Here is a 27,185-nt window from a genome sequence, read left to right on the forward strand (position 1 = left end):
GAAACAAACTTTGAACGGAGTCGATATCTCGAAAACTGTGGGCGGAGTTAACCGGACAAAAATGAACGATCCTCAGAATGAAGGGCAGCAAACGTAACACTAGAGGTCTGCATTTCCAGGAGGAAACGCGAGATGTTGCGCCGCCTAAACCCCCGTCCCCCGATCCGCGTCTTTCCCGCTTAAAGCGAGGTCCTCGATACGGTAAACCCGCGTGGGTCACTAGGCGACGCTTATGGTGAAGGAGTTTACTGCTAAGCTGTCGGTAGTGGGATGTTAAGAGAGCACTCTCCCACAGCAGTTTACATTGGACTCTATGGAGCTGTGTAGGCCGTGAAAGGAAAACGGGGTCAAAGGTCATGAAGCGGGTGGGCTATCGGCCCATAAATTCACGTGGTGGGACCGTGGACTCTCGGGTGTGCCAGTTTGAATTCTGGTGTCTCTAGCTCGAAAACTGACCGTGTGACAGCAGTTTTAAAGTTTGACAAAAGTTTATGGACATTTTCCCATTCATTCCTATGGGAGAAAAGATGAAACTTCAAAGGCTTACTGTGCGAAAACTATGCAACTTTTCCAAAAGCTGTATACAAGCCCGCATCCCACAGGGAAGCTCTACGAAACAAACTTTGAACGGAGTCGATATCTCGAAAACTGTGGGCGGAGTTAACCGGACAAGAATGAACGATCCTCAGAATGAAGGGCAGCAAACGTAACACTAGAGGTCTGCATTTCCAGGAGGAAACGCGAGATGTTGCGCCGCCTAAACCCCTGCCCCCCGATCCGCGTCTTTCCCGCTTAAAGCGAGGTCCTCGATACGGTAAACCCGCGTGGGTCACTAGGCGACGCTTATGGTGAAGGAGTTTACTGCTAAGCTGTCGGTAGTGGGATGTTAAGAGAGCACTCTCCCACAGCAGTTTACATTGGACTCTATGGAGCTCTGTAGGCCGTGAATGGAAAACGGGGTCAAAGGTCATGAAGCGGGCGGGGTATCGGCCTATAATTTCACGTGGTGGGACCTTGGACTCTCGGGTCTGCCCGTTTGAATTCTGGTGTCTCTAGCTCGAAAACTGAGCGTGTGACAGCAGTTTGAAAGTTTGACAAAAGTTTATGGACATATTTCCATTCATTCCTATGGGACAAAAGATGAAACTTCAAATGCTTACTGTGCTAAAACTATGCAACTTTTCCAAAAGCTGTATACAAGCTCGCATCCCACAGGGAAGCTCTACGAATGAAACTTTGAACGGAGTCGATATCTCGAAAACTGTGGGCGGAGTTAACCGGACAAGAACGAACGATCCTCAGAATGAAGGGCAGCAAACGTAACACTAGAGGTCTGCATTTCCAGGAGGAAACGCGAGATGTTGCGCCGCCTAAACCCCTGCCCCCCGAAATTCCACCTTAAGAAACCCTGGATAATTAAGACGTCCCCCTTAAAAATGACCTTTAAAGTGTTACAGACTGCCTGTGTATTTCTGTGGCCCTCACACCTCTTCCCCGTCAGTGTCTGCCTCTGCCCCTCCCCCTCCCCCCTCTCTCTCTCTCACGCGCACGCTCACAGAATACAACTGACAGACTCATGATTCAATGAATTTCGACCGGTGGGGCACCCTCCAAAAAACCTCAAATATCTCCAAAACTTTTCCAGGTCCAAAAATGAACGAAGCATACCGTAGCGACAAGGAGAGTCTGGTGCTCGAGATGGTGTAAAAAATTTTGCACTTTGAGCGAGATTTGATGGTGTAATTACGAGTTAAAAACAGGCAAAGTTTTGAAAATCTGCGTGCCGAGCCGCTCTTAAAATACATTGAGCTCTATGGGAGGAAAACCCTCCCAAGTGTCAAACAAAAATTCATAACTCAAGAACGGTATTATCAAACGGTCTGAAACTTACAAGTTTGAGAAAGGGGACATTTCTCTACCATTTAAAATTTAAATGAAGTCTGTAGGTGAAAGTATAAGGAAGTTATGGTGAAATGTTCGGCAGAAAATTGAAAAAGAAAAAAAATAATTTCAATGGGTTCCTATGGGAGCGTACCCACCCTCCGAACAAATGCTTATAGCTCGGAAAGTTTTCCCCACATCACTTAACCGTATATACCGTTGCGACAAGGAGAGTCTGGGGATCGATGTGGTATAAAAAAATTGCAGATTAAGTGAGAATTGAGCATGTTATGACGAGTTAAAAACAGGAGAAATTTTTAGAAACCGCACTCTGAGCTGCTCCAAAAATACATTGAACCCTATGGGAGCCGAAACCCTCCCTAGTGCCGAACAAAAATTCATAACTCAAAAACCGTATTTTCAATAATGTTCAAATTTAGAGGTCTTAGAAAGGACAAGTTTCTCTACCATTTAAAATTTAAATGAAGTTTCTAGGTGAAAGTATGAGGAAGTTATGGCGATTTGTTCGGCTGGAAAGTGAAAAACCCGTTTTCTGAGAAGGAATCTACAGTGTATGATGTCACCCACTCTAAGAGCCTCCCATTGAAATGAATGGAGGGATTTTGAAGGAGTGATAGAAAGGGAAGAATGAGTGCAAAAATTCCGAAAACGGAAGTGACGGGAGCCGGTACGCCCGGGTCCGACCGTCTGAAATCCCGTGTCCGTAGCTTGAAAAATGACCGAGTTAGAGCACTTTGAAAATTAATTCCATAGAAATGACTGGGGAAAAACGGAGCGATAAACGAGTGTAGCGGACGAACGAGTGCGGGTATCGGAAAGCTGTATACAAGCCCACATCGTCGCTATAGGACGCACGATTTCCAGGTGGAACGGAGTCGATAGCTCGAAAGCTGCGGGACTAGTTAGGCGGACAAGGAAACGCGGAATAATAAAAATAATAAAATTAATAATATGACTTAAGAAGAACAATATATTGCGCCGCTGCTTAAAGCAGCAGGCGCAACATAACTAGAGGTCTGCATTTCCAGGAGGAAACGCGAGATGTTGCGCCGCCTAAACCCCTGCCCCCCGATCCGCGTCTTTCCCGCTTAAAGCGAGGTCCTCGATACGGTAAACCCGCGTGGGTCACTAGGCGACGCTTATGGTGAAGGAGTTTACTGCTAAGCTGTTGGTAGTGGGATGTTAAGAGAGCACTCTCCCACAGCAGTTTACATTGGACTCTATGGAGCTGTGTAGGCCGTGAATGGAAAACGGGGTCAAAGGTCATGAAGCGGGTGGGCTATCGGCCTATAAATTCACGTGGTGGGACCTTGGACCATCGGGTCTGCCCGTTTGAGTTCTGGTGTCTCTAGCTCGAAAACTGAGCGTGTGACAGCAGTTTGAATGTTTGACAAAAGTTTATGGACATTTATCCATTCATTCCTATGGGAGTAAAGATGAAAGTTCAAAGGCTTCCTGTGCAAAAACTATGCAACTTTTCCAAAAGCTGTATACAAGCCCGCATCCCACAGGGCAGCTCTACGAAACAAAATTTGAACGGAGTCGATATCTCGAAAACTGTGGGCGGAGTTAACCGGACAAGGAATGAAGATCCTCAGAATGAAGGGCAGCAAACGTAACACTAGAGGTCTGCATTTCCAGGAGGAAACGGGAGATGTTGCGCCGCCTAAACCCCTGCCCCCCGATCCGCGTCTTTCTCGCTTAAAGCGAGGTCCTCGATACGGTAAACCCGCGTGGGTCACTAGGCGACGCTTATGGTGAAGGAGTTTACTGCTAAGCTGTCGGTAGTGGGATGTTAAGAGAGCACTCTCCCACAGCAGTTTACATTGTACTCTATGGAGCTGTGTAGGCCGTGAATGGAAAACGGGGTCAAAGGTCATGAAGCGGGTGGGCTATCGGCCCATAAATTCACGTGGCTGGACCGTGGACCCTCGGGTCTGCCCGTTTGAATTCTGGTGTCTCTAGCTCGAAAACTGACCGTGTGACAGCAGTTTGAAAGTTTGACAAAAGTTTATGGACAATTTTCCATTCATTCCTATGGGAGTAAAGATGAAAGTTCAAAGGCTTCCTGTGCAAAAACTATGTAACTTTTCCAAAAGCTGTATACAAGCCCGCATCCCACAGGGCAGCTCTACGAAACAAACTTTGAACGGAGTCGATATCTCGAAAACTGTGGGCGGAGTTAACCGGACAAGAACGAACGATCCTCAGAATGAAGGGCAGCAAACGTAACACTAGAGGTCTGCATTTCCAGGAGGAAACGCGAGATGTTGCGCCGCCTAAACCCCCGCCCCCCGATCCGCGTCTTTCCCGCTTAAAGCGAGGTCCTCGACACGGTAAACCCGCGTGGGTCACTAGGCGACGCTTATGGTGAAGGAGTTTACTGCTAAGCTGTTGGTAGTGGGATGTTAAGAGAGCACTGTCCCACAGCAGTTTACATTGGACTATGTGGAGCTGTGTAGGCCGTGAATGGAAAACGGGGTCAAAGGTCATGAAGCGGGTGGGCTATCGGCCCATAATTTCACGTGGTGGGACCTTGGACTCTCGGGTCTGCCCGTTTGAGTTCTGGTGTCTCTAGCTCGAAAACTGAGCGTGTGACAGCAGTTTGAATGTTTGACAAAAGTTTATGGACATTTTTCCATTCATTCCTATGGGAGAAAAGATGAAACTTCAAATGCTTACTGTGCGAAAACTATGCAACTTTTCCAAAAGCTGTATACAAGCCCGCATCCCACAGGGAAGCTCTACGAATGAAACTTTGAACGGAGTCGATATCTTGAAAACTGTGGGCGGAGTTAACCGGACAAGAATGAACGATCCTCAGAATGAAGGGCAGCAAACGTAACACTAGAGGTCTGCATTTCCAGGAGGAAACGCGAGATGTTGCGCCGCCTAAACCCCCGTCCCCCGATCCGCGTCTTTCCCGCTTAAAGCGAGGTCCTCGATACGGTAAACCCGCGTGGGTCACTAGGCGACGCTTATGGTGAAGGAGTTTACTGCTAAGCTGTCGGTAGTGGGATGTTAAGAGAGCACTCTCCCACAGCAGTTTACATTGGACTCTGTGGAGCTCAGTAGGCCGTGAATGGAAAACGGGGTCAAAGGTCATGAAGCGGGTGGGCTATCGGCCTATAGTTTCACGTGGTGGGACCGTGGACCCTCGGGTCTGCCCGTTTGAATTCTGGTGTCTCTAGCTCAAAAACTGACCGTGTGACAGCACTTTGAAAGTTTGACAAAAGTTTATGGACATTTTTCCATTCATTCCTATGGGAGAAAGGTTGAAACTTCAAATGCTTACTGTGCTAAAACTATGTAACTTTTCCAAAAGCTGTATACAAGCCCGCATCCCACAGGAAAGCTCTACGAAACAAACTTTGAACAGAGTCGATATCTCGAAAACTGTGGGCGGAGTTAACCGGACAAGAATGAACGATCCTCAGAATGAAGGGCAGCAAACGTAACACTAGAGGTCTGCATTTCCAGGAGGAAACGCGAGATGTTGCGCCGCCTAAACCCCCGTCCCCCGATCCGCGTCTTTCCCGCTTAAAGCGAGGTCCTCGATACGGTAAACCCGCGTGGGTCACTAGGCGACGCTTATGGTGAAGGAGTTTACTGCTAAGCTGTCGGTAGTGGGATGTTAAGAGAGCACTCTCCCACAGCAGTTTACATTGGACTCTATGGAGCTGTGTAGGCCGTGAATGGAAAACGGGGTCAAAGGTCATGAAGCGGGTGGGCTATCGGCCCATAATTTTACGTGGTGGGACCGTGGACCCTCGGGTCTGCCCGTTTGAATTCTGGTGTCTCTAGCTCGAAAACTGACCGTGTGACAGCACTTTGAAAGTTTGACAAAAGTTTATGGACATGTTTCCATTCATTCCTATGGGAGAAAACACGAAACTTCAAATGCTTACTGTGCGAAAACTATGCAACTTTTCCAAAAGCTGTATACAAGCCCGCATCCCACAGGGAAGCTCTACGAAACAAACTTTGAACGGAGTCGATATCTCGAAAACTGTGGGCGGAGTTAACCGGACAAGAATGAACGATCCTCAGAATGAAGGGCAGCAAACGTAACATAAACCCCCGTCCCCCGATCCGCGTCTTTCCCGCTTAAAGCGAGGTCCTCGATACGGTAAACCCGCGTGGGTCACTAGGCGACGCTTATGCTGAAGGAGTTTACTGCTAAGCTGTCGGTAGTGGGATGTTAAGAGAGCACTCTCCCACAGCAGTTTACATTGGACTCTATGGAGCTCTGTAGGCCGTGAATGGAAAACGGGGTCAAAGGTCATGAAGCGGGTGGGCTATCGGCCCATAATTTCACGTGGCGGGACCGTGGACTCTCGGGTCTGCCCGTTTGAATTCTGGTGTCTCTAGCTCGAAAACTGAGCGTGTGACAGCAGTTTGAAAGTTTGACAAAAGTTTATGGACATTTTTCCATTCATTCCTATGGGAGAAAAGATGAAACTTCAAATGCTTACTGTGCAAAAACTATGCAACTTTTCCAAAAGCTGTATACAAGCCCGCATCCCACAGGGCAGCTCTACGAAACAAACTTTGAACGGAGTCGATATCTCGAAAACTGTGGGCGGAGTTAACCGGACAAGAACGAACGATCCTCAGAATGAAGGGCAGCAAACGTAACACTAGAGGTCTGCATTTCCAGGAGGAAACGCGAGATGTTGCGCCGCCTAAACCACTGCCCCCCGATCCGCGTCTTTCCCGCTTAAAGCGAGGTCCTCGATACGGTAAACCCGCGTGGGTCACTAGGCGACGCTTATGGTGAAGGAGTTTACTGCTAAGCTGTCGGTAGTGGGATGTTAAGAGAGCACTCTCCCACAGCAGTTTACATTGGACTCTATGGAGCTCTGTAGGCCGTGAATGGAAAACGGGGTCAAAGGTCATGAAGCGGGCGGGGTATCGGCCTATAATTCCACGTGGTGGGACCTTGGACTCTCGGGTCTGCCCGTTTGAATTCTGGTGTCTCTAGCTCGAAAACTGAGCGTGTGACAGCAGTTTGAAAGTTTGACAAAAGTTTATGGACATTTTTCCATTCATTCCTATGGGAGAAAAGTTGAAATTTCAAATGCTTACTGTGCTAAAACTATGTAACTTTTCCAAAAGCTGTATACAAGCCCGCATCCCACAGGGAAGCTCTACAAATGAAACTTTGAACGGAGTCGATATCTCGAAAACTGTGGGCGGAGTTAACCGGACAAGAATGAACGATCCTCAGAATGAAGGGCAGCAAACGTAACACTAGAGGTCTGCATTTCCAGGAGGAAACGCGAGATGTTGCGCCGCCTAAACCCCCGTCCCCCGATCCGCGTCTTTCCCGCTTAAAGAGAGGCCGTCGGTACGGTAAACCCGCGTGGGTCACTAGGCGACGCTATGGTGAAGGAGCTTACTGCTAAGCTGTTGGTAGTGGGATGTTAAGAGAGCACTCTCCCACGGCAGTTTACATTGGACTCTATGGAGCTGTGTAGGCCGTGAATGGAAAACGGGGTCAAAGGTCATGAAGCGGGTGGGCTATCGGCCTATAATTTCACGTGGTGGGACCTTGGACTCTCGGGTCTGCCCGTTTGAGTTCTGGTGTCTCTAGCTCAAAAACTGAGCGTGTGACAGCAGTTTGAAAGTTTGACAAAAGTTTATGGACATTTTTCCATTCATTCCTATGGGAGAAAAGATGAAACTTCAAATGCTTACTGTGCGAAAACTATGCAACTTTTCCAAAAGCTGTATACAAGCCCGCATCCCACAGGGAAGCTCTACGAATGAAACTTTGAACGGAGTCGATATCTCGAAAACTGTGGGCGGAGTTAACCGGACAAGGAATGAAGATCCTCAGAATGAAGGGCAGCAAACGTAACACTAGAGGTCTGCATTTCCAGGAGGAAACGCGAGATGTTGCGCCGCCGAAACCCCCGTCCCCCGATCCGCGTCTTTCCCGCTTAAAGCGAGGTCCTCGATACGGTAAACCCGCGTGGGTCACTAGGCGACGCTTATGGTGAAGGAGTTTACTGCTAAGCTGTCGGTAGTGGGATGTTAAGAGAGCACTCTCCCACAGCAGTTTACATTGGACTCTATGGAGCTGTGTAGGCTGTGAATGGAAAACGGGGTCAAAGGTCATGAAGCGGGCGGGGTATCGGCCTATAATTTCACGTGGCGGGACCGTGGACTCTCGGGTCTGCCCGTTTGAATTCTGGTGTCTGTAGCTCGAAAACTGAGCGTGTGACAGCAGTTTGAAAGTTTGACAAAAGTTTATGGACATTTTTCCATTCATTCCTATGAGAGTAAAGATGAAACTTCAAATGCTTACTGTGCAAAAACTATGTAACTTTTCCAAAAGCTGTATACAAGCCCACATCCCACAGGGAAGCTCTACGAATGAAACTTTGAACGGAGTCGATATCTCGAAAACTGTGGGCGGAGTTAACCGGACAAGAATGAACGATCCTCAGAATGAAGGGCAGCAAACGTAACACTAGAGGTCTGCATTTCAAGGAGGAAACGCGAGATGTTGCGCCGCCTAAACCCCCGCCCCCCGATCCGCGTCTTTCCCGCTTAAAGCGAGGTCCTCGATACGGTAAACCCGCGTGGGTCACTAGGCGACGCTTATGGTGAAGGAGTTTACTGCTAAGCTGTCGGTAGTGGGATGTTAAGAGAGCACTCTCCCACAGCAGTTTACATTGGACTCTATGGAGCTCTGTAGGCCGTGAAAGGAAAACGGGGTCAAAGGTCATGAAGCGGGTGGGCTATCGGCCCATAAATTCACGTGGTGGGACCGTGGACTCTCGGGTCTGCCTGTTTGAATTCTGGTGTCTCTAGCTCGAAAACTGACCGTGTGACAGCAGTTTGAAAGTTTGACAAAAGTTTATGGACATTTTTCCATTCATTCCTATGAGAGTAAAGATGAAACTTCAAATGCTTACTGTGCAAAAACTATGTAACTTTTCCAAAAGCTGTATACAAGCCCGCATCCCACAGGGAAGCTCTACGAAACAACCTTTGAACGGAGTCGATATCTCGAAAACTGTTGGCGGAGTTAACCGGACAAGAATGAACGATCCTCAGAATGAAGGGCAGCAAACGTAACACTAGAGGTCTGCATTTCCAGGAGGAAACGCGAGATGTTGCGCCGCCTAAACCCCCGCCCCCCGATCCGCGTCTTTCCCGCTTAAAGCGAGGTCCTCGATACGGTAAACCCGCGTGGGTCACTAGGCGACGCTTATGGTGAAGGAGTTTACTGCTAAGCTGTCGGTAGTGGGATGTTAAGAGAGCACTCTCCCACAGCAGTTTACATTGGACTCTATGGAGCTCTGTAGGCCGTGAATGGAAAACGGGGTCAAAGGTCATGAAGCGGGTGGGCTATCGGCCCATAGTTTCACGTGGTGGGACCGTGGACTCTCGGGTCTGCCCGTTTGAGTTCTGGTGTCTCTAGCTCGAAAACTGACCGTGTGACAGCAGTTTGAAAGTTTGACAAAAGTTTATGGACATTTTTCCATTCATTCCTATGGGAGTAAGGATGAAACTTCAAATGCTTACTGTGCGAAAACTATGCAACTTTTCCAAAAGCTGTATACAAGCCCGCATCCCACAGGGAAGGTGTACGAAACAAACTTTGAACGGAGTCGATATCTCGAAAACTGTGGGCGGAGTTAACCGGACAACAATGAACGATCCTCAGAATGAAGGGCAGCAAACGTAACACTAGAGGTCTGCATTTCCAGGAGGAAACGCGAGATGTTGCGCCGCCTAAACCCCTGCCCCCCGATCCGCGTCTTTCCCGCTTAAAGCGAGGTCCTCGATACGGTAAACCCGCGTGGGTCACTAGGCGACGCTTATGGTGAAGGAGTTTACTGCTAAGCTGTCGGTAGTGGGATGTTAAGAGAGCACTCTCCCACAGCAGTTTACATTGGACTCTATGGAGCTCTGTAGGCCGTGAAAGGAAAACGGGGTCAAAGGTCATGAAGCGGGTGGGCTATTGGCTCATAATTTTACGTGGTGGGACCGTGGACCCTCGGGTCTGCCCGTTTGAGTTCTGGTGTCTCTAGCTCGAAAACTGAGCGTGTGACAGCAGTTTTAAAGTTTGACAAAAGTTTATGGACATTTTTCCATTCATTCCTATGGGAGTAAAGATGAAACTTCAAATGCTTACTGTGCAAAAACTATGCAACTTTTCCAAAAGCTGTATACAAGCCCGCATCCCACAGGGAAGCTCTACGAAACAAACTTTGAACGGAGTCTATATCTCGAAAACTGTGGGCGGAGTTAACCGGACAAGAATGAACGATCCTCAGAATGAAGGGCAGCAAACGTAACACCAGGAGGAAACGCGAGATGTTGCGCCGCCTAAACCCCTGCCCCCCGATCCGCGTCTTTCCCGCTTAAAGCGAGGTCCTCGATACGGTAAACCCGCGTGGGTCACTAGGCGACGCTTATGGTGAAGGAGTTTACTGCTAAGCTGTTGGTAGTGGGATGTTAAGAGAGCATTCTCCCACAGCAGTTTACATTGGACTCTATGGAGCTCTGTAGGCCGTGAATGGAAAACGATACATTTTGAATTCCACCTTTAAAAACAATTCCACCTTAAGAAACCCAGAATTGTATTGAAATGTCCACATCACAGGCCAAAAGAGTCTTAAAAGCAAAAAAAGATGGCCAATACATTTTAAATACCACCTTAATAAAAATTCCACCTTAAGAAACCCACAGTTGTATTGACACGTCCACCTTTAAAAATGACCACTTTAAATAAAGCTTAAAATGTCGAAAAGACAGCCAGTATATTGTGAATGAGGTATTCTTTAAAAATTCCACCTTAAGAAACCCTGGATAATTAAGACGCCCCCCTTAAAAATGACCTTTAAAGTGTTAGACACTGCCTATGTCCTTCATACCTCTCCCCCTCGGTCTCTGACTCTGCCCCTCCCCCTCCCCCCTCTCTCTCTCTCACACGCACGCTCACAGAATACAACTGACAGACTCATGATTCAATGAATTTCGACCGGTGGCGCACCTTCCAAAAAACCTCAAATATCTCAAAAACTTTTCCAGGTCCAAAAATGAACGAAGCATACCGTAGCGACAAGGAGAGTCTGGTGCTCGAGATGGTGTAAAAATTTTTGCACTTTGAGCGAGATTTGATGGTGTAATTACGAGTTAAAAACAGGCAAAGTTTTGAAAATCTGCGTGCCGACCCGCTCTTAAAATACATTGAGCTCTATGGGAGGAAAACCCTCCCAAGTGTCAAACAAAAATTCATAACTCAAGAACGGTATTCTCAAACGGTCTGAAACTTACAAGTTTGAGAAAGGGGAAATTTCTCTACCATTTAAAGTTTAAATGAAGTCTGTAGGTGAAAGTATAAGGAAGTTATGGTGAAATGTTCGGCAGAAAATTGAAAAAGACAAAAAATAATTTCAATGGGTTCCTATGGGAGCATACCCACCCTCCGAACAAATGCTTATAGCTCGGAAAGTTTTCCCCACATCACTTAACCGTATATACCGTTGCGACAAGGAGAGTCTGGGGATCGATGTGGTATAAAAAATTTGCAGATTAAGTGAGAATTGAGCATGTTATGACGAGTTAAAAACAGGAGAAAATTTTAGAAACCGCACTCTGAGCTGCTCCAAAAATACATTGAACCCTATGGGAGCCGAAACCCTCCCTAGTGCCGAACAAAAATTCATAACTCAAAAACCGTATTTTCAATAATGTTCAAATTTAGAGGTCTTAGAAAGGACAAGTTTCTCTACCTTTTAAAATTTAAATGAAGTTTCTAGGTGAAACTATAAGGAAGTTATGGCGATTTGTTCGGCTGAAAAGTGAAAAAACGGCTTTTGGCCACTGAAACTACAGTGGATGACATCACCCCCACTCTAAGAGCCTCCCATTGAAATGAATGGAGAGATTTTGAAGGAGGAAAAGAAAGGGAAGGATGAGTGCAAAAATTCCGAAAACGGAAGTGATGGGAGCCGGTACGCCCGGGTCCGACCGTCTGAAATCCCGTGTCCGTAGCTTGAAAAATGACCGAGTTAGAGCACTTTGAAAATTAATTCCATAGAAATGACTGGGGAAAAACGGAGCGATAAACGAGTGTAGCGGACGAACGAGTGCGGGTATCGGAAAGCTGTATACAAGCCCACATCGTCGCTATAGGACGCACGATTTCCAGGTGGAACGGAGTCGATAGCTCGAAAGCTGCGGGACTAGTTAGGCGGACAAGGAAACGCGGAATAATAAGAATAAAAATAATAATAATATGACTTAAGAAGAACAATATATTGCGCCGCTGCTTAAAGCAGCAGGCGCAACATAACTAGAGGTCTGCATTTCCAGGAGGAAACGCGAGATGTTGCGCCGCCTAAACCCCCGTACCCCGATCCGCGTCTTTCCCGCTTAAAGCGAGGTCCTCGATACGGTAAACCCGCGTGGGTCACTAGGCGACGCTTATGGTGAAGGAGTTTACTGCTAAGCTGTCGGTAGTGGGATGTTAAGAGAGCACTCTCCCACAGCAGTTTACATTGGACTCTATGGAGCTCTGTAGGCCGTGAATGGAAAACGGGGTCAAAGGTCATGAAGCGGGTGGGCTATCGGCCCATAATTTTACGTGGTGGGACCGTGGACCCTCGGGTCTGCCCGTTTGAGTTCTGGTGTCTCTAGCTCGAAAACTGAGCGTGTGACAGCAGTTTTAAAGTTTGACAAAAGTTTATGGACATTTTTCCATTCATTCCTATGGGAGTAAAGATGAAACTTCAAATGCTTACTGTGCAAAAACTATGTAACTTTTCCAAAAGCTGTATACAAGCCCGCATCCCACAGGGAAGCTCTACGAAACAAACTTTGAACGGAGTCGATATCTCGAAAACTGTGGGCGGAGTTAACCGGACAAGAATGAACGATCCTCAGAATGAAGGGCAGCAAACGTAACACTAGAGGTCTGCATTTCCAGGAGGAAACGCGAGATGTTGCGCCGCCTAAACCCCCGCCCCCCGATCCGCGTCTTTCCCGCTTAAAGCGAGGTCCTCGATACGGTAAACCCGCGTGGGTCACTAGGCGACGCTTATGGTGAAGGAGTTTACTGCTAAGCTGTCGGTAGTGGGATGTTAAGGGAGCACTCTCCCACAGCAGTTTACATTGGACTCTATGGAGCTCTGTAGGCCGTGAAAGGAAAACGGGGTCAAAGGTCATGAAGCGGGTGGGCTATCGGCCCATAAATTCACGTGGTGGGACCGTGGAGTCTCGGGTGTGCCCGTTTGAATTCTGGTGTCTCTAGCTCGAAAACTGACCGTGTGACAGCAGTTTTAAAGTTTGACAAAAGTTTATGGACATTTTTCCATTCATTCCTATGGGAGAAAAGATGAAACTTCAAATGCTTACTGTGCGAAAACTATGTAACTTTTCCAAAAGCTGTATACAAGCCCGCATCCCACAGGGCAGCTCTACGAGACAAACTTTGAACGGAGTCGATATCTCGAAAACTGTGGGCGGAGTTAACCGGACAAGAATGAACGATCCTCAGAATGAAGGGCAGCAAACGTAACACTAGAGGTCTGCATTTCCAGGAGGAAACGCGAGATGTTGCGCCGCCTAAGCCCCCGCCCCCCGATCCGCGTCTTTCCCGCTTAAAGCGAGGTCCTCGATACGGTAAACCCGCGTGGGTCACTAGGCGACGCTTATGGTGAAGGAGTTTACTGCTAAGCTGTCGGTAGTGGGATGTTAATAGAGCACTGTCCCACAGCAGTTTACATTGGACTCTATGGAGCTGTGTAGGCCGTGAATGGAAAACGGGGTCAAAGGTCATGAAGCGGGCGGGCTATCGGCCCATAATTTTACGTGGTGGGACCGTGGACACTCGGGTCTGCCCGTTTGAGTTCTGGTGTCTCTAGCTCGAAAACTGACCGTGTGACAGCACTTTGAAAGTTTGACAAAAGTTTATGGACATTTTTCCATTCATTCCTATGGGAGAAAAGTTGAAACTTCAAATGCTTACTGTGCTAAAACTATGTAACTTTTCCAAAAGCTGTATACAAGCCCGCATCCCACAGGGAAGCTCTACAAATGAAACTTTGAACGGAGTCGATATCTCGAAAACTGTGGGCGGAGTTAACCGGACAAGAACGAACAATCCTCAGAATGAAGGGCAGCAAACGTAACACTAGAGGTCTGCATTTCCAGGAGGAAACGCGAGATGTTGCGCCGCCTAAACCCCTGCCCCCCGATCCGCGTCTTTCCCGCTTAAAGCGAGGTCCTCGATACGGTAAACCCGCGTGGGTCACTAGGCGACGCTTATGGTGAAGGAGTTTACTGCTAAGCTGTCGGTAGTGGGATGTTAAGAGAGCACTCTCCCACAGCAGTTTACATTGGACTCTATGGAGCTCTGTAGGCCGTGAATGGAAAACGGGGTCAAAGGTCATGAAGCGGGTGGGCTATCGGCCCATAATTTCACGTGGCGGGACCGTGGACTCTCGGGTCTGCCCGTTTGAATTCTGGTGTCTGTAGCTCGAAAACTGAGCGTGTGAAAGCAGTTTGAAAGTTTGACAAAAGTTTATGGACATTTTTCCATTCATTCCTATAGGAGAAAAGATGAAACTTCAAAGGCTTACTGTGCAAAAACTATGCAACTTTTCCAAAAGCTGTATACAAGCCCGCATCCCACAGGGCAGCTCTACGAAACAAACTTTGAACGGAGTCGATATCTCGAAAACTGTGGGCGGAGTTAACCGGACAAGAATGAACGATCCTCAGAATGAAGGGCAGCAAACGTAACACTAGAGGTCTGCATTTCCAGGAGGAAACGCGAGATGTTGCGCCGCCTAAACCCCCGCCCCCCGATCCGCGTCTTTCCCGCTTAAAGCGAGGTCCTCGATACGGTAAACCCGCGTGGGTCACTAGGCGACGCTTATGGTGAAGGAGTTTACTGCTAAGCTGTCGGTAGTGGGATGTTAAGAGAGCACTCTCCCACAGCAGTTTACATTGGACTCTATGGAGCTGTGTAGGCCGTGAATGGAAAACGGGGTCAAAGGTCATGAAGCGGGTGGGCTATCGGCCTATAGTTTCACGTGGTGGGACCTTGGACTCTCGGGTCTGCCCATTTGAATTCTGGTGTCTGTAGCTCGAAAACTGACCGTGTGACAGCAGTTTTAATATTTGACAAAAGTTTATGGACATTTTTCCATTCATTCCTATGGGAGTAAAGATGAAACTTTAAATGCTTACTGTGCGAAAACTATGCAACTTTTCCAAAAGCTGTATACAAGCCCGCATCCCATAGGGCAGCTCTACGAGACAAACTTTGAACGGAGTCGATATCTCGAAAACTGTGGGCGGAGTTAACCGGACAAGAATGAACGATCCTCAGAATGAAGGGCAGCAAACGTAACACTAGAGGTCTGCATTTCCAGGAGGAAACGCGAGATGTTGCGCTGCCTAAACCCCTGCCCCCCGATCCGCGTCTTTCCCGCTTAAAGCGAGGTCCTCGATACGGTAAACCCGCGTGGGTCACTAGGCGACGCTTATGGTGAAGGAGTTTACTGCTAAGCTGTCGGTAGTGGGATGTTAAGAGAGCACTCTCCCACAGCAGTTTACATTGGACTCTATGGAGCTGTGTAGGCCGTGAATGGAAAACGGGGTCAAAGGTCATGAAGCGGGTGGGCTATCGGCCCATAGTTTTACGTGGTGGGACCGTGGACCCTCGGGTCTGCCCGTTTGAGTTCTGGTGTCTCTAGCTCGAAAACTGACCGTGTGACAGCACTTTGAAAGTTTGACAAAAGTTTATGGACATTTTTCCATTCATTCCTATGGGAGAAAAGTTGAAACTTCAAATGCTTACTGTGCGAAAACTATGTAACTTTTCCAAAAGCTGTATACAAGCCCGCATCCCACAAGGAAGCTCTACGAAACAAACTTTGAACGGGGTCGATATCTCGAAAACTGTGGGCGGAGTTAACCGGACAAGGAATGAAGATCCTCAGAATGAAGGGCAGCAAACGTAACACTAGAGGTCTGCATTTCCAGGAGGAAACGCGAGATGTTGCGCCGCCTAAACCCCCGCCCCCCGATCCGCGTCTTTCCCGCTTAAAGCGAGGTCCTCGATACAGTAAACCCGCGTGGGTCACTAGGCGACGCTTATGGTGAAGGAGTTTACTGCTAAGCTGTCGGTAGTGGGATGTTAAGAGAGCACTCTCCCACAGCAGTTTACATTGGACTCTATGGAGCTGTGTAGGCCGTGAATGGAAAACGGGGTCAAAGGTCATGAAGCGGGTGGGCTATCGGCCTATAGTTTCACGTGGTGGGACCTTGGACTCTCGGGTCTGCCCGTTTGAATTCTGGTGTCTCTAGCTCGAAAACTGAGCGTGTGACAGCAGTTTGAAAGTTTGACAAAAGTTTATGGACATTTTCCCATTCATTCCTATGGGAGTAAAGATGAAACTTCAAATGCTTACTGTGCAAAAACTATGCAACTTTTCCAAAAGCTGTATACAAGCCCGCATCCCACAGGTAAGCTCTACGAAATAAACTTTGAACGGAGTCGATATCTCGAAAACTGTGGGCGGAGTTAACCGGACAAGGAATGAAGATCCTCAGAATGAAGGGCAGCAAACGTAACACTAGAGGTCTGCATTTCCAGGAGGAAACGCGAGATGTTGCGCCGCCTAAACCCCCGTCCCCCGATCCGCGTCTTTCCCGCTTAAAGCGAGGTCCTCGATACGGTAAACCCGCGTGGGTCACTAGGCGACGCTTATGGTGAAGGAGTTTACTGCTAAGCTGTCGGTAGTGGGATGTTAAGAGAGCACTCTCCCACAGCAGTTTACATTGGACTCTATGGAGCTGTGTAGGCCGTGAAAGGAAAACGGGGTCAAAGGTCATGAAGCGGGTGGGCTATCGGCCCATAAATTCACGTGGTGGGACCGTGGACTCTCGGGTGTGCCCGTTTGAATTCTGGTGTCTCTAGCTCGAAAACTGACCGTGTGACAGCAGTTTTAAAGTTTGACAAAAGTTTATGGACATTTTCCCATTCATTCCTATGGGAGAAAAGATGAAATTCAAAGGCTTACTGTGCGAAAACTATGCAACTTTTCCAAAAGCTGTATACAAGCCCGCATCCCACAGGGAAGCTCTACGAATGAAACTTTGAACGGAGTCTATATCTCGAAAACTGTGGGCGGAGTTAACCGGACAAGAATGAACGATCCTCAGAATGAAGGGCAGCAAACGTAACACTAGAGGTCTGCATTTCCAGGAGGAAACGCGAGATGTTGCGCCGCCTAAATCCCTGCCCCCCGATCCGCGTCTTTCCCGCTTAAAGCGAGGTCCTCGATACGGTAAACCCGCGTGGGTCACTAGGCGACGCTTATGGTGAAGGAGTTTACTGCTAAGCTGTTGGTAGTGGGATGTTAAGGGAGCACTCTCCCACAGCAGTTTACATTGGACTCTATGGAGCTCTGTAGGCCGTGAATGTAAAACGAGGTCAAAGGTCATGAAGCGGGTGGGCTATCGGCCTATAATTTCACGTGGCGAGACCGTGGACTCTCGGGTCTGCCCGTTTGAGTTCTGGTGTCTCTAGCTCGAAAACTGACCGTGTGACAGCAGTTTGAAAGTTTGACAAAAGTTTATGGACATTTCTTCATTCATTCCTATGGGAGAAAACACGAAACTTCAAATGCTTACTGTGCAAAAACTATGTAACTTCTCCAAAAGCTGTATACAAGCCCGCATCCCACAGGGAAGCTCTACGAAACAAACTTTGAACGGAGTCGATATCTCGAAAACTGTGGGCGGAGTTAACCGGACAAGGAATGAAGATCCTCAGAATGAAGGGCAGCAAACGTAACACCAGGAGGAAACGCGAGATGTTGCGCCGCCTAAACCCCTGCCCCCCGATCCGCGTCTTTCCCGCTTAAAGCGAGGTCCTCGACACGGTAAACCCGCGTGGGTCACTAGGCGACGCTTATGGTGAAGGAGTTTACTGCTAAGCTGTTGGTAGTGGGATGTTAAGAGAGCACTGTCCCACAGCAGTTTACATTGGACTATGTGGAGCTGTGTAGGCCGTGAATGGAAAACGGGGTCAAAGGTCATGAAGCGGGTGGGCTATCGGCCCATAATTTCACGTGGTGGGACCTTGGACTCTCGGGTCTGCCCGTTTGAGTTCTGGTGTCTCTAGCTCGAAAACTGAGCGTGTGACAGCAGTTTGAAAGTTTGACAAAAGTTTATGGACATTTTTCCATTCATTCCTATGGGAGAAAAGATGAAACTTCAAATGCTTACTGTGCGAAAACTATGCAACTTTTCCAAAAGCTGTATACAAGCCCGCATCCCACAGGGACGCTCTACGAATGAAACTTTGAACGGAGTCGATATCTCGAAAACTGTGGGCGGAGTTAACCGGACAAGAATGAACGATCCTCAGAATGAAGGGCAGCAAACGTAACACTAGAGGTCTGCATTTCCAGGAGGAAACGCGAGATGTTGCGCCGCCGAAACCCCCGTCCCCCGATCCGCGTCTTTCCCGCTTAAAGCGAGGTCCTCGATACGGTAAACCCGCGTGGGTCACTAGGCGACGCTTATGGTGAAAGAGTTTACTGCTAAGCTGTCGGTAGTGGGATGTTAATAGAGCACTGTCCCACAGCAGTTTACATTGGACTCTATGGAGCTGTGTAGGCCGTGAAAGGAAAACGGGGTCAAAGGTCATGAAGCGGGTGGGCTATCGGCCCATAAATTCACGTGGTGGGACCGTGGACTCTCGGGTGTGCCCGTTTGAATTCTGGTGTCTCTAGGTCGAAAACTGACCGTGTGACAGCAGTTTTAAAGTTTGACAAAAGTTTATGGACATTTTCCCATTCATTCCCATGGGAGAAAAGATGAAACTTCAAAGGCTTACTGTGCGAAAACTATGCAACTTTTCCAAAAGCTGTATACAAGCCCGCATCCCACAGGGAAGCTCTACGAAACAAACTTTGAACGGAGTCGATATCTCGAAAACTGTGGGCGGAGTTAACCGGACAAGAATGAACGATCCTCAGAATGAAGGGCAGCAAACGTAACACTAGAGGTCTGCATTTCCAGGAGGAAACGCGAGATGTTGCGCCGCCTAAACCCCCGTCCCCCGATCCGCGTCTTTCCCGCTTAAAGCGAGGTCCTCGATACGGTAAACCCGCGTGGGTCACTAGGCCACGCTTATGGTGAAGGAGTTTACTGCTAAGCTGTCGGTAGTGGGATGTTAAGAGAGCAGTCTCCCACAGCAGTTTACATTGGACTCTATGGAGCTCTGTAGGCCGTGAATGGAAAACGGGGTCAAAGGTCATGAAGCGGGTGGGCTATCGGCCCATAGTTTCACGTGCTGGGACCGTGGACCCTCGGGTCTGCCCGTTTGAGTTCTGGTGTCTCTAGCTCGAAAACTGACCGTGTGACAGCAGTTTGAAAGTTTGACAAAAGTTTATGGACATTTTTCCATTCATTCCTATGGGAGTAAAGATGAAACTTCAAATGCTTACTGTGCGAAATCTATGTAACTTTTCCAAAAGCTGTATACAAGCCCGCATCCCACAAGGAAGCTCTACGAAACAAACTTTGAACGGGGTCGATATCTCGAAAACTGTGGGCGGAGTTAACCGGACAAGGAATGAAGATCCTCAGAATGAAGGGCAGCAAACGTAACACTAGAGGTCTGCATTTCCAGGAGGAAACGCGAGATGTTGCGCCGCCTAAACCCCCGTCCCCCGATCCGCGTCTTTCCCGCTTAAAGCGAGGTCCTCGATACGGTAAACCCGCGTGGGTCACTAGGCGACGCTTATGGTGAAGGAGTTTACTGCTAAGCTGTCGGTAGTGGGATGTTAAGAGAGCACTCTCCCACAGCAGTTTACATTGGACTCTATGGAGCTCAGTAGGGCGTGAATAGAAAACGATACATTTTGAATTCCACCTTTAAAAACAATTCCACCTTAAGAAACCCAGAATTGTATTGAAATGTCCACATCACAGGCCAAAAGAGTCTTAAAAGCAAAAAAAGATGGCCAATACATTTTAAATACCACCTTAAGAAACACACAGTTGTATTGACACGTCCACCTTTAAAAATGACCAGTTGAAATAAAGCTTAAAATGTCGAAAAGACAGCCAGTGTATTGTGAATGAGGTATTCTTAAAAAATTCCACCTTAAGAAACCCTGGATAATTAAGACGTCCCCCTTAAAAATGACCTTTAAAGTGTTACAGACTGCCTGTGTATTTCTGTGGCCCTCACAGCTCTTCCCCTCAGTCTCTGCCTCTGCCCCTCCCCCTCCCCCCTCTGTCTCTCTCACACGCACGCTCACAGAATACAACTGACAGACTCATGATTCAATGAATTTCGACCGGGGAGCACCCTTCAAAAAATGACCCGTAGCTCGAAAACTTTTCCCAACCAAAATTGAACGAAGCATACCGTAGCGACAAGGAGAGTCTGGCGCTCGAGATGGTGTAAAAATTTTTTCAGTTTGAGCGAGAATTGATGGTGTAAAGATGAGTTAAAAAAGGGCAAATTTGAGAAAATTTGGCTTTCTGAAAATACATTGAACTCTATGGGAGCCGAAACGTCCTACTGCCAAACAAATCTTCATAACTCCAGAACCGTATCTTCAAATGATTTCAAATCTACATATTTTAGAAAGGGGAAGTTTCTCTACCATTTGAAAGTAAAATGAAGTCTGTAGGTGAAAGTATAAGGAAGTTATGGCAAAATGTTCGGCTAAAAGTTGAATATCGAAAAAGGACAGGCATATTCATTTCAATGTATTCCTATGGGAGCGTACCCACCCTCCGAACAAATGCTTATAGCTCAGAAAAGATATCCCAAATGGCTAAACTGCATATACCGTTGCGACAAGGAGAGTCCAAGGAAGAAGCTGGTATAAAAAATTAGCAGTTTGAGCGAGAATTGACCATGTTATGACGAGTTAAATACAGGAGAAAAATTTAGAAACCGCACTCTGAGCCGCTCCAAAAATACATTGAACTCTATGGGAGCCAAAACCCTCCCTAGTGCCGAACAAAAATTCATAACTCAAAAACCGTATTATCGATTACGTTCAAATTTACAGATGCTAGAAAGGACAAGTTTCTCTATCATTTAAAATTTAAATGAAGTTTTTAGGTGAAAGTATGAGAACGTTATGGTGAATTGTTCGGCTGAAAAGTGAAAAAACGGTTTTGGCCAGTGAACCCAGAGTGTCTATGATGTCACCCACTCTAAATGTCTTCCATACAAGTGAATGGAGGGATATTCAAGGAGGAATAGAAAGAGAGGGATGAGTGCGAGAGGTCCGAAAACGGAAGTGACGGGTCACGGTGCGCCCGGGTCCGGCCGTCTGAAATCTCGTGTCCGTAGCTTGAAAATTGACCGAGTTAGAGCAGTTCGAAAATTAATTCCATAGAAATGACTGGGGAAAAACGGAGCGATAAACGAGTGTAGCGGACGAACGAGTGCGGGTATACAAGCCCACATCGTCGCTATAGGACGCACGATTTCCAGGTGGAACGGAGTCGATAGCTCGAAAGCTGCGGGACTAGTTAGGCGGACAAGGAAACGCGGAATAATAAGAATAATAATAATAATAATAATATGACTTACGGATAACAATATATCGCGCCGCTGCTTACAGCAGCAGGCGCAACATAACTAGAGGTCTGCATTTCCAGGAGGAAACGCGAGATGTTGCGCCGCCTAAACCCCCGCCCCCCGATCCGCGTCTTTCCCGCTTAAAGCGAGGTCCTCGATACGGTAAACCCGTGTGGGTCACTAGGCGACGCTTATGGTGAAGGAGTTTACTGCTAAGCTGTTGGTAGTGGGATGTTAATAGAGCACTGTCCCACAGCAGTTTACATTGGACTCTATGGAGCTCTGTAGGCCGTGAATGGAAAAGGGGTCAAAGGTCATAAAGCGGGTGGGCTATCGGCCCATAGTTTTACGTGGTGGGACCGTGGACCCTCGGGTCTGCCCGTTTGAGTTCTGGTGTCTCTAGCTCGAAAACTGACCGTGTGACAGCACTTTGAAAGTTTGACAAAAGTTTATGGACATTTTTCCATTCATTCCTATGGGAGAAAAGTTGAAACTTCAAATGCTTACTGTGCGAAAACTATGTAACTTTTCCAAAAGCTGTATACAAGCCCGCATCCCACAAGGAAGCTCTACGAAACAAACTTTGAACGGGGTCGATATCTCGAAAACTGTGGGCGGAGTTAACCGGACAAGGAATGAAGATCCTCAGAATGAAGGGCAGCAAACGTAACACTAGAGGTCTGCATTTCCAGGAGGAAACGCGAGATGTTGCGCCGCCTAAACCCCCGCCCCCCGATCCGCGTCTTTCCCGCTTAAAGCGAGGTCCTCGATACGGTAAACCCGAGTGGGTCACTAGGCGATGCTTATGGTGAAGGAGTTTACTGCTAAGCTGTCGGTAGTGGGATGTTAAGAGAGCACTCTCCCACAGCAGTTTACATTGGACTCTATGGAGCTGTGTAGGCCGTGAAAGGAAAACGGGGTCAAAGGTCATGAAGCGGGCGGGCTATCGGCCCATAATTTTACGTGGTGGGACCGTGGACCCTCGGGTCTACCCATTTGAATTCTGGTGTCTGTAGCTCGAAAACTGACCGTGTGACAGCACTTTGAAAGTTTGACAAAAGTTTATGGACATTTTTCCATTCATTCCTATGGGAGTAAAGATGAAACTTCAAATGGTTACTGTGCGAAAACTATGCAACTTTTCCAAAAGCTGTATACAAGCCCGCATCCCACAGGGCAGCTCTACGAAACAAACTTTGAACGGAGTCAATATCTCGAAAACTGTGGGCGGAGTTAACCGGACAAGAACGAACGATCCTCAGAATGAAGGGCAGCAAACGTAACACTAGAGGTCTGCATTTCCAGGAGGAAACGCGAGATGTTGCGCCGCCTAAACCCCCGCCCCCCGATCCGCGTCTTAAAATGTTGAAAAGACAGCCAGTATATTGTGAATGAGGTATTCTTAAAAAATTCCACCTTAAGAAACCCTGGATAATTAAGACGTCCCCCTTAAAAATGACCTTTAAAGTGTTACAGACTGCCTGTGTATTTCTGTGGCCCTCACAGCTCTCCCCGTCAGTGTCTGCCTCTGCCCCTCCCCCTCCCCCCTCTGTCTCTCTCACACGCACGCTCACAGAATACAACTGACAGACTCACGATTCAATGAATTTCGACCGGGGAGCACCCTCCAAAAAATCACCCGTAGCTCGAAAACTTTTCCCAACCAAAATTGAACGAAGCATACCGTAGCGACAAGGAGAGTCTTGTGCTCGAGATGGTGTAAAAATTTTTGCACTTTGAGCGAGATTTGATGGTGTAATTACGAGTTAAAAACAGGCAAAGTTTTGAAAATCTGCGTGCAGACCCGCTCTTAAAATACATTGAGCTCTATGGGAGGAAAACCCTCCCAAGTGTCAAACAAAAATTCATAACTCAAGAACGGTATTCTCAAACGGTCTGAAACTTACAAGTGTGAGAAAGGGGAAATTTCTCTACCATTTAAAGTTTAAATGAAGTCTGTAGGTGAAAGTATAAGGAAGTTATGGTGAAATGTTCGGCAGAAAATTGAAAAAGAAAAAAAAAAATTTCAATGGGTTCCTATGGGAGCGTACCCACCCTCCGAACAAATGCTTATAGCTCGGAAAGTTTTCCCCACATCACTTAACTGTATATACCGTTGCGACAAGGAGAGTCTGGGGATCGATGTGGTATAAAAAAATTGCAGATTAAGTGAGAATTGAGCATGTTATGACGAGTTAAAAACAGGAGAAATTTTTAGAAACGGCACTCTGAGCTGCTCCAAAAATACATTGAACCCTATGGGAGCCGAAACCCTCCCTAGTGCCGAACAAAAATTCATAACTCAAAAACCGTATTTTCAATAATGTTCAAATTTAGAGGTCTTAGAAAGGACAAGTTTCTCTACCATTTAAAATTTAAATGAAGTTTCTAGGTGAAAGTATGAGGAAGTTATGGCGATTTGTTCGGCTGAAAAGTGAAAAAACGGCTTTGGCCACTGAAACTACAGTGGATGACATCACCCCCACTCTAAGGGCCTCCCATTGAAATGAATGGAGGGATTTTGAAGGAGGAATAGAAAGGGAAGGATGAGTGCAAAAAATCTGAAAACGGAAGTGATGGGAGCCGGTACGCCCGGGTCCGACCGTCTGAAATCCCGTGTCCGTAGCTTGAAAAATGACCGAGTTAGAGCACTTTGAAAATTAATTCCATAGAAATGACTGGGGAAAAACGGAGCGATAAACGAGTGTAGCGGACGAACGAGTGCGGGTATCGGAAAGCTGTATACAAGCCCACATCGTCGCTATAGGACGCACGATTTCCAGGTGGAACGGAGTCGATAGCTCGAAAGCTGCGGGACTAGTTAAGCGGACAAGGAAACGCGGAATAATAAAAATAATAATAAAAATAATAATAATAATATGACTTACGGATAACAATATATTGCGCCGCTGCTTAAAGCAGCAGGCGCAACATAACTAGAGGTCTGCATTTCCAGGAGGAAACGCGAGATGTTGCGCCGCCTAAACCCCCGTCCCCCGATCCACGTCTTAAAATGTTGAAAAGACAGCCAGTATATTGTGAATGAGGTCTTTTTTAAAAATTCCACCTTAAGAAACCCTGGATAATTAAGACGTCCCCCTTAAAAATGACCTTTAAAGTGTTACAGGCTGCCTGTGTATTTCTGTGGCCCTCATAGCTCTCCCCGTCAGTCTCTGCCTCTGCCCCTCCCCCTCCCCCCTCTCTCTCGCTCACACGCACGCTCACAGAACACAACTCACAGACTCATGATTCAATGAATTTCGACCGGGGAGCACCCTCCAAAAAACCTCAAATATCTCCAAAACTTTTCCAGGTCCAAAAATGAACAAAGCATACCGTAGCGACAAGGAGAGTCTGGTGCTCGAGATGGTGTAAAAATTTTTGCACTTTGAGCGAGATTTGATGGTGTAATTACGAGTTAAAAACAGGCAAAGTTTTGAAAATCTGCGTGCCGAGCCGCTCTTAAAATACATTGAGCTCTATGGGAGGAAAACCCTCCCAAGTGTCAAACAAAAATTCATAACTCAAGAACGGTATTATCAAACGGTCTGAAACTTACAAGTTTGAGAAAGGGGACATTTCTCTACCATTTAAAATTTAAATGAAGTCTGTAGGTGAAAGTATAAGGAAGTTATGGTGAAATGTTCGGCAGAAAATTGAAAAAGAAAAAAAATAATTTCAATGGGTTCCTATGGGAGCGTACCCACCCTCCGAACAAATGCTTATAGCTCGGAAAGTTTTCCTCACATCACTTAACCATATATACCGTTGCGACAAGGAGAGTCTGGGGATCGATATGGTATAAAAAATTTGCAGATTAAGTGAGAATTGAGCATGTTATGACGAGTTAAAAACAGGAGAAAATTTTAGAAACCGCACTCTGAGCTGCTCCAAAAATACATTGAACCCTATGGGAGCCGAAACCGTCCCTAGTGCCGAACAAAAATTCATAACTCAAAAACCGTATTTTCAATAATGTTCAAATTTAGAGGTCTTAGAAAGGACAAGTTTCTCTACCATTTAAAATTTAAATGAAGTTTCTAGGTGAAACTATAAGGAAGTTATGGCGATTTGTTCGGCTGAAAAGTGAAAAAACGGCTTTTGGCCACTGAAACTACAGTGGATGACATCACCCCCACTCTAAGAGCCTCCCATTGAAATGAATGGAGGGATTTTGAAGGAGGAAAAGAAAGGGAAGGATGAGTGCAAAAATTCCGAAAACGGAAGTGATGGGAGCCGGTACGCCCGGGTCCGACCGTCTGAAATCCCGTGTCCGTAGCTTGAAAAATGACAGAGTTAGAGCACTTTGAAAATTAATTCCATAGAAATGACTGGGGAAAAACGGAGCGAAAAACGAGTGTAGCGGACGAACGAGTGCGGGTATCGGAAAGCTGTATACAAGCCCACATCGTCGCTATAGGATGCACGATTTCCAGGTGGAACGGAGTCGATAGCTCGAAAGCTGCGGGACTAGTTAGGCGGACAAGGAAACGCGGAATAATAAGAATAATAATAATAATAATAATAATATGACTTAAGAAGAACAATATATTGCGCGCTGCTGCTTAAAGCAGCAGGCGCAACATAACTAGAGGTCTGCATTTCCAGGAGGAAACGCGAGATGTTGCGCCGCCTAAACCCCCGTCCCCCGATCCGCGTCTTTCCCGCTTAAAGCGAGGTCCTCGATACGGTAAACCCGCGTGGGTCACTAGGCGACGCTTATGGTGAAGGAGTTTACTGCTAAGCTGTTGGTAGTGGGATGTTAAGAGAGCACTGTCCCACAGCAGTTTACATTGGACTCTATGGAGCTGTGTAGGCCGTGAATGGAAAACGGGGTCAAAGGTCATGAAGCGGGTGGGCTATCGGCCTATAGTTTCACGTGGTGGGACCGTGGACTCTCGGGTCTGCCCGTTTGAGTTCTGGTGTCTCTAGCTCGAAAACTGACCGTGTGACAGCAGTTTGAAAGTTTGACAAAAGTTTATGGACATTTTTCCATTCATTCCTATGGGAGAAAAGATGAAACTTCAAATGCTTACTGTGCAAAAACTATGCAACTTTTCCAAAAGCTGTATACAAGCCCGCACCCCACAGGGCAGCTCTACGAAACAAACTTTGAACGGAGTCGATATCTCGAAAACTGTGGGCGGAGTTAACCGGACAAGAATGAACGATCCTCAGAATGAAGGGCAGCAAACGTAACACTAGAGGTCTGCATTTCCAGGAGGAAACGCGAGATGTTGCGCCGCCTAAACCCCCGTCCCCCGATCCGCGTCTTTCCCGCTTAAAGCGAGGTCCTCGATACGGTAAACCCGCGTGGGTCACTAGGCGACGCTTATGGTGAAGGGGTTTACTGCTAAGCTGTCGGTAGTGGGATGTTAAGAGAGCAGTCTCCCACAGCAGTTTACATTGGACTCTATGGAGCTCAGTAGGGCGTGAATAGAAAACGATACATTTTGAATTCCACCTTTAAAAACAATTCCACCTTAAGAAACCCAGAATTGTATTGAAATGTCCACATCACAGGCCAAAAGAGTCTTAAAAGCAAAAAAAGATGGCCAATACATTTTAAATACCACCTTAAGAAACACACAGTTGTATTGACACGTCCACCTTTAAAAAAGACAGCCAGTGTATTGTGAATGAGGTATTCTTAAAAAATTCCACCTTAAGAAACCCTGGATAATTAAGA

The sequence above is a fragment of the Hoplias malabaricus genome, chromosome 1, assembly GCF_029633855.1.
Source record: "Hoplias malabaricus isolate fHopMal1 chromosome 1, fHopMal1.hap1, whole genome shotgun sequence".
Classification (NCBI taxonomy): domain Eukaryota; kingdom Metazoa; phylum Chordata; class Actinopteri; order Characiformes; family Erythrinidae; genus Hoplias; species Hoplias malabaricus.